Source organism: Athene cunicularia (genome assembly GCF_003259725.1).
Source record: "Athene cunicularia isolate RWA chromosome 2 unlocalized genomic scaffold, athCun1 chr2_part1, whole genome shotgun sequence".
In the NCBI taxonomy this organism is placed as follows: domain Eukaryota; kingdom Metazoa; phylum Chordata; class Aves; order Strigiformes; family Strigidae; genus Athene; species Athene cunicularia.
The window spans coordinates 36555301-36569775 of NW_020799095.1; the positions used below are offsets into that span (position 1 = coordinate 36555301).

Consider the following 14475-nt stretch of genomic DNA (forward strand, 5'->3'; position numbering starts at 1 on the left):
TGCTTCACCTGAGTGACACCAGGACCTCACCACCAATGGCCCCCTGGCACAGCCTGCATTTAGGAAAGGGGTGAACACCCCATGGGTGCCAGCCATGCAGCAGAGAAGCTGTGCCCCTGGTAATCCACAGGCACTGATGGAGCACTCCAGGTCAGACCCCCAGTGCTGTGTCCAGGGGCTGCTCCCATTTCTCAGCCAGGACTTAGCAAAGATCTGAGTGCACTTTAGCCAGCAGCTGGGCATGCTTGGTGCTTTCTGCTGTTGCCACTGAAGATCAGGCCTCAGAGGGCACTGTGCTTTTCATGATGAAATCTATTTGGAAACAATAAAGATCCGAGGGCTCCCTCAGCCAGAAAATCAGATCCGGCTTACCTGAATGTCAGGTCATCTGGGCTGGAGTAAATAAACAGCTTGGGCTGGACAGGAGCAAACAGCGATGGAGTTGCTCATAGGAGCCTGTGAGGTTGGTTTCCTGCAGAGTCTGGCCCTTCACACTGCCTTGGCCACTGCCCTCCCCAGTGGCCAGGGCTTGCCTGGGCAAAGGGTCACTGGTGCGCAGCCACAGCTCATTGCATATCCCAAACCCGTGGGGACTTCATCACCTTGAAACACCTCCCCTGTCAGGACTGGGTGAAAGTGTCTGGCAGAGCCACATGCTGCCAGGGACAGATGGACAGGCAGCACAACCTCAGAGGCCTCCTCTCAGTGGGAAATGCAGCTAAAACATCTAACTGGTCATTTGTACTTGTCAGGCAGCAGGTCAGGTGCCCCTGCTGCTGGGCTGCCAGGTACTGGGAACACCAAAATGGGCTGGCCTGCATTCCTGGGGTCATCCTACCTGCATCCCTAATCATATAGCAAAAGGCCTTCTCCACCCCCTCCCCACAAATTTCTGTAGATGTGGAAGAAGGTGGATTCTACAAGGAAACCTTGGTATACAGTAGCTCTGAATATGCCGAACTCCTCAAAGAGAGAAGTCCCCGCTGTGGCTGTACATCCACCTCCCTGGAGCATCCCACACATTCTCTTTCCTTAGGCACGTGCCACCCAGTACAGGGTCTGAGCACCCCCACGTTGAGCCCAGAGTTTCTTTCCATCATGGGAGAAGGCGGCAGACCCTCACACACACCATGGGTTGAGTCTGGGCCTGCCTGCACAGTCAGGGCTGTACCCATGCCATCAGGAAGCCGTGCGGTGAGATACCTCACTTTGGGAGAGGGGTCAGGGACAAAGGCAAGAAATGCAGAAAAAGTGTGGAACTCCTGGTTGCCGCGGCTGTAATCCTCCTCATAACCCCATACTGATGTTGCTGAAGGACAAAGAAGACAGTTCAAGGCATCCAGGAGCTCAGCCTCAGTTCCCTCAGTCAGGGGATGCTGTGGCCTTCAGAGGACACACAGTGGGATGGCAGGTGTTGTGATGGGCTCCTCCTGGCAGGCACCGGTATGGCAGTGCTCCTTCCCATGGATGTTTTCAGGCCCCAGCATGCCTGGATTTGCACCTCTTCTGCTGCAAAGGCATGAGTGCCCCCAGAGCAAGGACCCCACCACTGCACCCTTCACCCCTCTCCTTTTGGGCATTACACCATGAAATGGGTGAGGTGGGTACTGACACCTGGAGATTATCTTGGGACTCAGGTAACCAACCCTTAACCTGTTTGCCCATCTCCTTCTAGTCAAATATGAGATTATTCCCTTCAGCTACTAGAAAATGAAAAAAAAAAAAAAAAAAAAAAAGACTCATTTTGTACCACTGCAGCTAGATTTTCTGTCCTGTGCAGGGGAAAAAACGAAAGGTGAAATCCCTGTAGGGAAGGATTTGTGAAATTCTGCAGGAAATTGGTATTACAGATAATTGTTTCCTGCTGAGGGGGATCTAACAGAACTTTGCAGAAAAGCTGCCCTTTTCAGCAATATCCATTGCAGTGTACCTAGGCACAAAAGTCTGTCTCTAGCATAAATATGCTTCGTTGCACATTTTCCTGCTGCACCTGAAATCTAATATTGGTTAATTCTACTGGGATCTCCTTTAAAAGAGACACCACAGTGTAAATGGTAAACCTGTTAAATTGCAAATGAGGTGAAATGGTGGGTGCTTTGGCCTCCTGAGAATGAAGACTTTGATTCTTAATGGTAGCTATTGAGACTTGCCTTTTGAAAATGCGTAGGGAAAATTTATTGACTATCAGAGCAAAATCTCCCCTCCTAAGCAGGCTTATACTGCCAGAAGGCACCCACTTTGTTTCATAACATTTGGTTGAGGACAAAAAAAGACACAAGTAGCTTATTTTTTTTTATCTGGTGCCCAGTATTTTGAGATGTCCTTTATTTCTCCCTGTTGAAGGCATCCTGTTGAAATGAGCCAGCATTACTAAAATAATAAATATGATAATTGATGTAATACTAGCTTTTACTATTGTATACAGACATGGATGTGTTTGTACACATGCAGAAATACCCACTTTTTTTTTCTCTAAACCAAGACACCTCTGGTAAGCTACTCTGAGCTACAATAGTGTTAACAGTGGATAAGAGAGTGGGTTCTCAGACAAGCTCTCCTCTTCGCTGTTCCACTAAAGTTACCAAAGAAGATTCACGGAGCTTGTTGGATCAGATATTGCTGTCCACTGAATGAAGCCCTCTTACTCAGCTGCCTCTGACATCTCTAAACTTGAAGCAACAGAGACTTTGACCTAGACAAAAGAAACCTTCTGTTTATAATTATCACAGTCTGAACAAATCCAAGAGCACTGCGACTGTTTTATTAATAGTGTGCTTTGCTGCTCCCAACCTTTGCAAAATCTGTGTATCTGGCTCTCTGAGAATATTACTACTTGGAGCTATTTCATATGGATTGTGAAGGATAAAGACATTCCTGAAAGCTCACTTGCCAGCTCTGCTGCTCTGCCAGCACCAGTAATTTGAGAAGGAATGATGGTCCCTTTGAAATACAGATCACAGCATGGCTGGAGTACAGGGCCCAGCCAGATACACATGCATGGACAGACCTACAGACGATTCATTTTCCATCCCACAGTAGCCCTCATCTTCCCTCTTCTTCCGCTCTGCAGTTTTCCTGTTGAGGACACGTGTAGGCAGAGAAGACACCAAATCTGACCTTTGAAATCATTTCAGAAACATGCTTCCACATCAGGCTCTCTTCCTGATTGTAGGAAGAGGAGCCAGAGGCAGAAGGCTGGAACAGGAAGGAACTCAGATCTCATGTTTTCCTTACTTGTCTCAGTAATAGCTTTATGAAGAATTAGAGCATTTTTGCAGGACTGAAGGGTGTTGACGGCATCTGGTTTCAGATGATAAACCCTGCTTATCATCCCAAATTTACTGGCTATCAGATCAGCTCATCTGTTAGATTGGTATAGTGGCTCCCTGACATCATCAGAAGAGAATGTGTTACATCGATTAAGTCTTTTACAGTCCAGCATGGATTTAGGTAAACTGCAGTAACTGAAGGTCCTAACGAGAAAAACAGCTTGCATGTGTACAGTCCTACCTGAGACATATATTTGAAAAGTGCAAGTGCCTGTTACACGGACCCTTAAGTGCTTTATCAGACAAGTGGAGAAACCAGGCAAAGCTTAATGATCTTATGACAAGACACATGAACACAATTGAAAGATCACCCAAACAGATGCTCAGGCTGTGAGAAGGGGTGCTGCCATCCAAACTAACAAGTTCCCAGCACACGTGACTCAGTTCATCATCTACCCCAAGAGCTTCCTGGGAAGTAATTGGCTTTTCAAGGAGCAGGGTGAATAAGCTGTGGCAGAAGAGGAACTACACAGTCCCTCTCAGTCCTTGTAAGTCACTGGAGCTCAATAACGAGATTTCCATAACTATTTTGAGCTCTATCTTGAGGAAAGAGGCACATGGACAGATATACTCTGCAATGTAGCAAAAGAGTTGGTTATTGGAGGAATTTTATACCATGTTAGGAATGACTTTAAGATGTTCCTGTACAGCTTTATTGATGGGTGGCAGTATGAATGGCTTTGAGCCTGAATTCCATGACCCAGCCAGCTTCCACACATGCAGCAACTACCAGACTGCAGAGTCCCCCTGGCTTCACCATTCCATGTCAGGCCATCAGTAGAGCAAGGGTAGTGGAAGAGGGAGCATCTGTTTTCTGTGATGAGTATGTTCATCACTTCTATCCTGGACCCCTCTTAGGGAGCAGGAGAAGGGGAGTGCTACATGGGGGAAAATGTGCTTAAGCCAGGCTAGTGGCAGTCTCTTCCCTCATCAGCATCAAGTCACCCTTGTGCCATGCTCATCATGACTCTGGCTGCGAAGAGCCAGCCAGCAGCACTGCCTCCATGGTGGCTCTACCAACGGGGAAGAGCAGCACTGGCCACAGTCTGGGCAAGAGCAGCTGTGGTTGCTGAATTCAGAGCTCAGGACATAGCCACAGATCACCTGAGTGACTCCGAACATGGCCACCTCATCTGCAGCGCTGGATGGCAGAAAGACAAGAGGCTTGTGGCCAAGACCAACTAGTATGGCAGCACCTAGAGTCACCCCATTGCAGAAGTCCAGGTTTTTAAACAGGTTCTGGGAAGGGACGTACAAAAGGGGGAACCTAAGCCCTTACACAGCTGTGAATTGCTGTCTTGGATTTAGGCACCTAAGTGCTTTTTTGGACCTCATCCCAAACACTTCATTGAGTGAGTGTTGCATTAACAACAGCCCAGTCAGAGGATAAGCAGCAACAGAAATGCTCCAAGCTGCTCTTTTAATGCATTCTAGGATGTGAACAAATGATCACTGCAGAAACAGCTGTACTGGGTTATGGTGTCATTGCCCCAAGCTGTTTCCTGCATCACTTCTACAAGGAAACACCCCTCAGCAAAGCTTTCCTCACTGGCTTCACTGCAAAACCACCAGCCTAGTGAACTCTAGAAACCTAGCTGGGCTAGTACCACTGACCTGATGTTGAAATAGGTTTGCAGCTTCCACTGTCCCTGCATCTGACATTGTTGAAGAGGAAGGTGGCTCCTGGCAGGTAGAGGAGGATAGCATTTTAAAGTAGTATTACTATTTCTTGAGTCATCGTTTACCTCTTTCCTTAAATGTGGAGTGGCAACTTGTAAGGAGGCAGGCTATGCTCTGAGCTTCGCAACTCACTCTTCAGCTTCCCTTCTGAGAAGTGTCAAGTACCTACACGGTTTGTGGTGCTGCTCATGACCACTACGTTGAATAGGAAAAAAGAGGCTCTTCTAGAAATGATGGGAATTAAAAGGTTGCATCTGCCATTTTTCACTTTAGGCAAGCATACTCTGGAAGATGTACAGGTGTACACTGCCTGCAGGGCACAACAAAAGGCAGAGCTGAAGTAAGAAGACTCATTTCTATTTTAACTTTTTTCTTGGAGTGGATGCAGCTTGGCTTCTCTGTTGTTGTCTACCTGACTATAAGTTGCACATGCGGGGGAAAGTTTAATCTCCTTTCAAACAGCTGTTCATTCAGAGGCTGGCTGGCTGGCTGCTTTTCTCCCAGAGCCTTCCTGAGGACAGACAAGGCACTCCAACGCAGCTTGAATGAAGGATATCCTTCTAGGTTCATGTCTTTATGATATGAAGATCTTGTGAGGTCCCATCCCATCTGGGCAGGGGTATGCGGGACCCTCAGAGTAGGGACTTGTCTGTGGGGATGACTGGGTTTGGGCAGGGTGGTGATGTGATTAAAGAGTCTGCATGGTATAAGTGTCCTGCATCACCCCAGTCTTTAAACAGCCTGGCTCCTAAGGAAAGCCTGCATGACACTTCTGTATCCAATGCTGCAATAGGCCCAAATATCAGGGGTGAAACTTGAGCCAGTGAAAGAAAGGATGTGATAAATTAAGGCTTCCATGGTGGCTGTTTCTGATCTGAAGCACCGAGAATATGGTGAGGTAGAGGTGTAATTTCCACTGATTAATCTGGAAGACCTCTAGTGAATTGCGGGCTGTATAAATTGTACAGAAGGTGGCCTCAGGACAAAATAATCTAGTAAAATGCACATGGACACCTTCTGATTAATCTGAATGGGCTTTGCCTAATAAAAGTATTCTATTATTGTGGTGCTTGGTTCCATTTTCCCTCTGGTCCTGGATAGAAGGAAGGAAATGGAAGAATTCGGCTTGACAAGAAAAGCATGTTGGTGTAAGAGCTTGAATCTCTCTCTGCCTTCCAAGCAAGATTTCTTTGTAATATCAGTATCAACTTCTACAAGATAATTAATAATTTCAATTACTTGCACAGCTGCTGTAACTTAAAAGGTTATCGAGCAAAACCATGTTTCCATAATGCTGCTCAGAGAAGTTCCTGGCAAAAAATAGTTTTCAAAAAAATATGTCTCCTCTCCAGTCCCTCCAAAAGCAATTCCAGTGTTCAGCAGGTAAGAAATGGGGATGACAGCAGTATCTGCAGAAGTGCATACTCTGCTGTAAAATAATATGAGAGCAAATAAGAGTTAAATTAAAGACTAAAATATACATACACAAGGCAAGTTTATAACTGTGGGGCTTAAGACACATCCCCACTCACTCTAAACCTGTCCACTAGCAGGTGTGAGGGGGAAGGAAAGCAGCTTGGCGAGCATAACTCTGTGCAATGTGGATATATTTTTCTTTTTTTGGATTCCCGCTGGAAGCAGAGGTGGGTCTGTACCACCCCCAGATAACAGCACACTCCCTGTGTGATTTCATAGCTTTAAGTCAGGCATTTGGAAAAGATTTTGCTATGAAGAATGGATTTAAGTCATAATCCTTTGACCCCCTGGCCTGTTCGAGATGGTCGTGACATGTCATTGGTCTCTGATAACGATTCTCCACACTGCCTCTGCCTGCTCCTGTGGCGGTGAGCTGCTCCGGGGCGGGTGCACGTCCCTTGGCCTCACTCCAGAGCTCCGGGATCTGTGTAATCTCCAGTGTCAAGATGTGTTTGGATATGGAAAGCCGTGACACTCTGGTATATATCAGCTAGATAACAGGAGCATCCCCTCACCGGAGGAGACAGATGCCTGGTGCTGGGTGTTGAGGCGCTGAGGGACGATCCCTCTGTGGGCTTTCTGCCTGCTCTTTAACCCCGGACGACAGTCACATCTTCACAGGACTGTTCTTTGGAAGATAAACATAGCTTTCTGGTTCAAAAATTACAAGCCATTCTCACATTTTTTCTCTTTAACAGAGAGGGACTGTAATTTCAGCTTTTTGGGTGAGGCTTTTTGCGGGAACACACTGGCATGAAGGGGTCTTGCAAACTCTTGTTGAACTTTTTGAGCACTCCTGTTACAGACAGACCTTTCTTCATGCTCTGCCTTTGCTTCTGTGCTCAACTTTTCTTACAGAAAAACCCAAACAACATACTATATTTTTTCCCCTTGATCTCATAAAACCAGCTCATGTAGATCTACAGGACGGAGACAGTGTATCAGAAAAAGCAGTGCTGCCTTTTGAAACATAAGATTTAAAAATTAATATTACCACAGCTAAAAGCTGAAATTGGTTATTTAGTTATTAATAGTTAAATAGCTATTACTTAAATCCTAATAGAATTAATATGAACAATGTCACAGAACATTTATTAAAAAGAGCCTTTTTATTGTGTTCTGTGGTTTTGTATTAAAATGCACCATTTACGTGATGCTCCCCTCTAACAGAGTGAACCTTCACTCCCCGGAGAAGGAAGGGCTTGCTGCAGAGGCTCGGTGTGAGCAGGACCCGAAGACATGCTGCTCAAAGTACAAGTGCTGTGGGAAGGATAGCCTATCAGTTTTGGAGCTGTGTTTATCTCCTACCTTCAAAAGGCAAGCAGGAGGACTACAGGACTCCCCCTCCCCCTGCATGCCCCTGCCTGGGTGTGCATAGGTCCCTCAGCACCTCCATGACTCTCTAACTGGCAGTGACCAAGGCTGGGGGAAGGGGGTAACCTGCTCCAGGGCAAGTTTCCTTTATTTTCTCGATAATTACAGTCTGGCCAAAGCTTTGAAGAGTGTAACCCCTCCAGACTCTATTTCTTGATATTTGCTGCTCTAACTGTAGGTTCTTTTATCATCCATATATATTTTTGCTTGTTCCTTGTAAACCTCATTCAGTTCTATCTTACAGAAATGATTTTCACAGCCTAGCTCTATCAGTGGAAATAAGTAAGAGTCCTTTTATCAGTACTGTATTTGCCATCTTCCAGTAATTGTTTATACATATATGTTCAGGAAAGGGAGGAGACATTCCCAAACCACCTCTCCTGTTTCTACATTACTCCACATACCTCTATCACCCTGCCTCTTGTGCATCTCCTCCCCCAGGTCCCTCACTATTTCAGACTCTGTTCTCCCAGATAAAGAGCTGCTCAGCACATACTATGTGTCTTCACATTAAATTATCTATATTACTAAGAATATGTTTGCAGCTGTTTTGAAGATGAAGTCTGTTGTGGGTTTTTTTTCAAAGTAGATTTGCAATTAATTTCATGAAAAAGGCAAAGAATTTCTAGGTAATGCCTGTGGGCAACCCGAGTTTGCTCTCATCCTTCACTGTAACTCCAACAGGTGAGTATCTGAACTTGCCACAGTAAATCTGGAGTAATAGGTGGACAGTGCTGAGGTATAGCTAGAAATCTGGGGGGATGACATGGTGGATCCTACTGTGGGACATCAGGCACGACCTGATGGGCTGCTGAGTGTTGCCTGGGAGATGCTGAGCACTCACAAGTAATGGTGAAGTGGGCATTTTCCCGGAGATCAACATCTGTGGTAATACGCGAGATCTGACCAGGGACTGCTCTTCTTCTACCTTATTTGAAGTGTTTTCCACTAGTCCATACAGTGATATCTATTAATGGGATCCACAGCTCTTGCTAAACCTTTCTTTCTGATTAGAGAAATCAAGCTAAAACCTTCCTATGCTTGGAAGAAGACCACTTCCCGGCTGCACACCTTTCAGCCATGACCTCACTTCCCAGTGCCTGTGAGACTTCACTCCTTAACGAGCTAAGCTCATACCACTGGCAGGAATGACGATGTGGCAGTCACAGCTCAGCCTCCATATGTACCCTCGTACAGATCAAATGAAGCTGTGATAACATCTGTATCATACTATTCGTGTACCCTTTTACATAATGCATCAAATTTATATAACTTTAGTGAGTGAATGCAGGGATTAGCCTTCTCTAGAGTAGTAAGCATCCAAATTTTAAACCAGGAAAAAGAAGAGATCCAACACCAATAGGCTTCACTACTGCTTAACTATTCCCCTTTCATCTTCCTCTACCTTTGGGGATGACCCTCTCCCTCCCCAATCTCAACACCTTGCTGGGAGGCCAGCTGGAACTCCTAACACGTCTCAAGAGCTTCTCAGCTGAACAACTGTAAAAATATTTTGGTCAGGAAACTCCCCTGAAAAATGAGGTCTAACTGTTCTGTTCCTCAGCCGGGCAACAGGGGTAATTACTGTGATAACTTCCCATCTCTCCTGGGTGTTATGATGAGAAACTCATTAATATTTGCTGAGTACCCTGAGCCAAGTCCTTGAATGAAAGAGCTGTAAGGATTATTTTAACAATATTTAGCACTTCAAAAGTTTTGGAAGCACCACCTAGTTTTCCCAAATGTAAACCAGCTAAATTCTGAAGGGTAATTTGTGTGCCACACCTCTTAGCCTTTTGGCAGTCTTCACAGTCTTCAGAAACACACACAATATGGGTGTACACTTCCACTGTGTTAAGTAGTCTTTTATTTTTTAGCTTTTTCCCCCCATTTTTTCCTCCCGCCAGCACTCATCCATGTGTCATACTTTAGGACTCTGAGGTATATCTAACAGACATGGTAGCTGAGTCCTTATATCTAAAGGAAAATATTCTCCATCAGTGCACTATTACTCCTCCCCAGCAGCCTGTGGCTCAACACTTTGCACAGACACCAACTGCTGTGTATTAAATCATCCTTCCAGAATGGTCACCACCCAGCATCCTGAACTATTTCCATTGATTCAACACACACCCATCCTATCTGCTTTTTTGGGATGCTTAGGAAGTGACAAAGTAGTTTAAGAATTGAATCTTCAAATAGCAGGTCAAAATGCAGCTAAAGGAGCACCAAAGAACAGGGAAACGAAAACATCCCCTTTCCACAGCAATGCTTAGTGTTTCCCTTGATGTAGCAATAAAATATCTGAAGATCCTCTGTTCCAAACTGAAAAGAGGTGCCAATTCTATAAACAGGTGATTACTGGCGGGATGGGTAATGTGACATGTTTTCTTGCAAACGGGTAATAGCTGTTTTGTTTATGACTAGCATCTGTTCTAAGAAAGTTCAATATATCATGGCTGTAACATGCCATATAGGATGGACAAGATGAAAAAATAAGCACAGGTTTAATAGCACATCTGTGGCTAGTTAGTTATGGTAAACTTCAGGTATGTGGTGATTTCAGCATATGTTCCTAAATACATTCCCGGCAACTGGACCTAAGACAAAAATTGTTACAGTCTTTTAGGGAATAATTAATGCACCTAGTCACTTCAAACCACACCAAATTATGAAGAAATCTGCTTGATTTCAATGTAAAAACCACTAATGCAGGATCACCTCCAAAAATGAGACTCCAAGCCTGCAACAAGCACAGTAGGAATGGCAGGAAAGCTCTGAGCAGCAACACTGCTGATGGGACATAAAACATTAAACAGAGGAGTCCCGATCAGGGAGGTTTTGAGTCCAGAGAGAATTATAAAGGCATAAAGCAGCAATAACTTGCCCTGAGCAGAGCAGGACTTCCCATTCACTCATCACAGCAATGGCACACAGCAGGGCTGTTGCTGAAGAGCTGACTGGCGTGCAGCACGCCTGTGTGTTTTTCCTTTTCCCTTCCCCGTGCATTAATTCATCTGTATTTCCCCCATCTGGCCTGTCTCCCTCGTGTTTGTGTTTCTGTTTTCCACGATTTCTGTCCATAATGGCCACTTACTCAGACATGCAGGCGCTGCTTTCTGTCCACCGAGGAGCCGAGCCTCAGCATTTCCCACTTTCCCAGGCACGTGGACCCGCTCTACTGTGTCCCACGGGATGCTGAGCTGAAGCTGACCGCTGTGACACTGGGGATGGCTTTACTGCTTGCTGGGTTTGGGCAGCCCCCACCATGCTCCTGTCCAGATGCTTACCTTTGCCACACAGTCACTGTCAGCTTTTATTCATGGTCTCTTTGCCCTTCTCCTTGCCCCCTGCAAGACATGCAAAGCAGAGGTGCAATAACGCCTCTCTCCTCTGTTGCCCCATCATGCCACCTGGCCCCATCACACTGATTTTCGCTCATCTCAGGAGTCCTCCATGGTAAGGAAGACACTTTAGCACTCTTTTCTCTTCTGCAGGCCCTTTTTGCACGCTTCTTTTGCAGCCACATTTAGTTCTTCCAACCTTTTAGAAGCTGGAGTTCTAAACTGAAGAATGGCCAGCTATGGTCCCCTTCTGTGGAAAGAGCCAGAAGAGGGAGATTTTCCCAGGTGGCTGCAGGAACATGGGCTTTGCAGAGGAACAATGTTCCATCAGTTGTGCACATATACTCTGACCATCAAAAAGCAGAATTATTTTCCTGCCTCCTCTGTTTTTCTTCATCTTTGCCCTTCTCCTGACAGTCACAGTCTGCATTGAAGTAGCCGCCTCAGACCACAACCCCATTGATCTGGGCACTGAGCTAAGGCAACATTAGAAGCAACATCTGCCTAAAGAGTTTCTAATAGGCAGAAGGCAAGATGCAGAGGGAGCAAAGGCAGTACCTGAAAGCCACTCAGCCACCAAGGATCACAGCACCCGCACTTCCCAAACCACAAACTAACAGCTTCATGTGTCACACCAGCCCCCTAGGCAACCCCACGCGGACACAACTTGGGGCTGCCACCTGTTATGGTCATTTATTGTGAATCCAGCCTGAGAGATCCCTCAGATTATCTCAAAAATCATGCAATTTTCTTCCTGGTGTCTGATCATGGAGCTGTGTTCAGCTCAGGTTTTCAGGCTCTCCTCTGTAACAGAAGAGCTAGAAGCATGGGTGGTTGTTTTCTTTTTTTTTAGGAGGAAAGCTCTGTTTCTCAACTCGAGGCCTTTTGTCTTCACTCAGGAGAAATCTTCAGTAACTGCAGGACTCCAAATAAATCTGCAGAAGTGCCTCCTTCCAAGAGCTGCACCTCCCTTTGCAGCTCAAAAAGTGCTCTCAGAAGAGGTATAACAAAAAATACCCCAAGGTTCAGAAAGGCAGCTCTGAGGCATGCTGTCCTCTGCACTTTTATTGTACTCTCTGCAGGCTATGTCCTCCTGAAGACAAAAAGATATCCCTTCCCTTCATCTTGACATTGTTCAGTAAATGATCCAGATCTCCTTCACTGGAGTCATAGCTCCAGCCTGTCCCCCACCTCTTCCCATCCCCTAAAGCCAGTGCCGCAGCAGCTTTCCCAACAGAGAGCTGAGAGCTCTGGCAGCAAGGACCTGCTCTGTGCGGTGCATCGTAACTACCCAACAGGGAGCAAAAGCTTTTTGGCTCAGGAAGGAGGGATGTAAACAGGACTGTCTCCTACAACCAAGGAGAGCAAACAGCTCAGAGCTGCAGCCATGCAAATGAGAAAATCATCCTGGAATTTTTTTCATACAAGGCAGTAGGGACAGATATTAAAAAACACCCACAACTCCCAATTTGACTATCAGAGTCAATATATTTAAATAATAAACAGTAACTTGTGCCAGCACAGCTTCCTTGATGGAAACCCCTACTATTACCACACCCACAAGAAGCTGCTTTGTAACAAACCCTAAACTTTTTGGTGATTGACTGTGTCAGTTACAAGGCTTTACCATGGGAAATACAGGGGTTTCCCACCCAGCAAAGCCACAGAGAACTCCACACATACCCTGCAGGGATGGGGTGTGAGGTCCCTGCACAGGGTCCTGCTGGAGGTCCCTTGGCCGCTGGTGGCATTGCCCTTGGTATATGCTTCGTGTGTCAGCAGCTGCAGGCTCAGAGGCTCGCTGCTGGAAGACAAAAGGAAATGCCCGTAGAAAAGCAGGTCAATGACAATTATTCCCAGAACCCTACAAAACCGGGGCACCGGGAAACCTGTACTCAGTTCTGGGCTCTCCTGCAGACTTCTCCCCTGACCTTGGACTCATTGCATAACTTCACTGCTCTTGTTTTCCTGCTATTAACTAGAACGTATTCAATAGGACTCAATTTATGAACACGTGTAAAGCACTTTGATAGCCTACAGTAAAAGTCAATTAAGACATGGCGAGCAGTTGTTGGGCCCAAGCAATTGCTGAAGTAAATGATTCACAAACATACCCTTTTAAGAGTGTCATTAAACCAAAGCAGATTTGCAAATTATTCACCTGTTTCTAGAGGCTGAATAAATGTCAGGGAGGGGAGAGGTGGAGGAGTAGGCAACCAGCAACACTTCAAAAATGCTCATGGATGTCACAGCGAAAACCATGGCGAGGACACAAGCCCTTTGGGCGTGCGGCTGGCTGCCCGCAGATGCAGTGAGCTTTGAAGGGGTCTCCTTTGGTCTCTCTCCATCCTTGATGGACCCTGGTCTTCCCTTCTGCAGATTTTCCTTGTGCTGAGAAATGTCTTTCTTCTTGGCCAAGCCATGGGCTGAGTTCAGCTGTGGAGAGAGGGGGCAGGAGGTGCCTGCTTAACTTTTCAGGGAAAACAACCTGATCCCTGTAAAAGCGTGTTCCTGGCAGGGCTGCAGCTGCCGGGAGAGGTTCTTGGGGCAGGCCCTCCTGGGTTATCTTTCTGGAAGGATGGACAGTGTCGGACATGTCCCCGACCCGGCTTTGCAGCTAAGCGCCCAGGGAGCAGGTTTTGGCGCTTGAAGCTAACCAGACCTTCCAAGACACGACTTTTTTAGCTTGCAAGTGCCTCACACCCCTTTCACCGTCGGTGCAGGACACCAGCTCCCCGGTGTGCAAGGAAATATGTTTACAGAGATGAGTTAAAGGAGGATGGGGGGATTCTGGGCTGGGAGGGCAGCGTGTAATGTCTGCAAAGGGCCGGTGCCTGCGGCTCGCTGAGGGCAATGTGTCCCCAGGCCGTAAGCGTGGCTCGGCGGGTGGGGTGTGATGCGCTCTTGCCCTAGCCCCCACCCCGTGTGCGGGGTGATGTCCCCGGTCATCCGGGCTGTGCCAGGACGGCTCTGTGCGGGGACGGGGTGGAAAAGAGAAGAAGAAAAAAAACACAACAAAAAAAAAGAAAGGGGAAAAAAAACCCAACCAACAAATCCTTAATAGATGCAAGAGTCCTTTGGCATAGATCCAGTGGCAGACTAAGGCCATAATTTGTAATTCTGAGGCAATTATGAAATGACATAACAGCACAGATCTCCTTCTGACAGAATAGCGCTGGTTTGTTTTTTTTTGTCTCCTTCGCCACAGTACATTCTTTAAAACAACCATCAAAAAGGAAATAACCCGAAAGCTCTATTTGACTGGTGTGTAA

The 14475-nt window shown here is 46.3% G+C and overlaps 1 protein-coding gene across 1 annotated transcript in view; it reads left to right on the forward strand.

Annotated features, from left to right (window-relative positions):
- Window positions 1-14475, forward strand: part of JCAD (junctional cadherin 5 associated) — a 62701-nt gene that overhangs the window by 18890 nt on the left and 29336 nt on the right. The window lies entirely within an intron of this gene.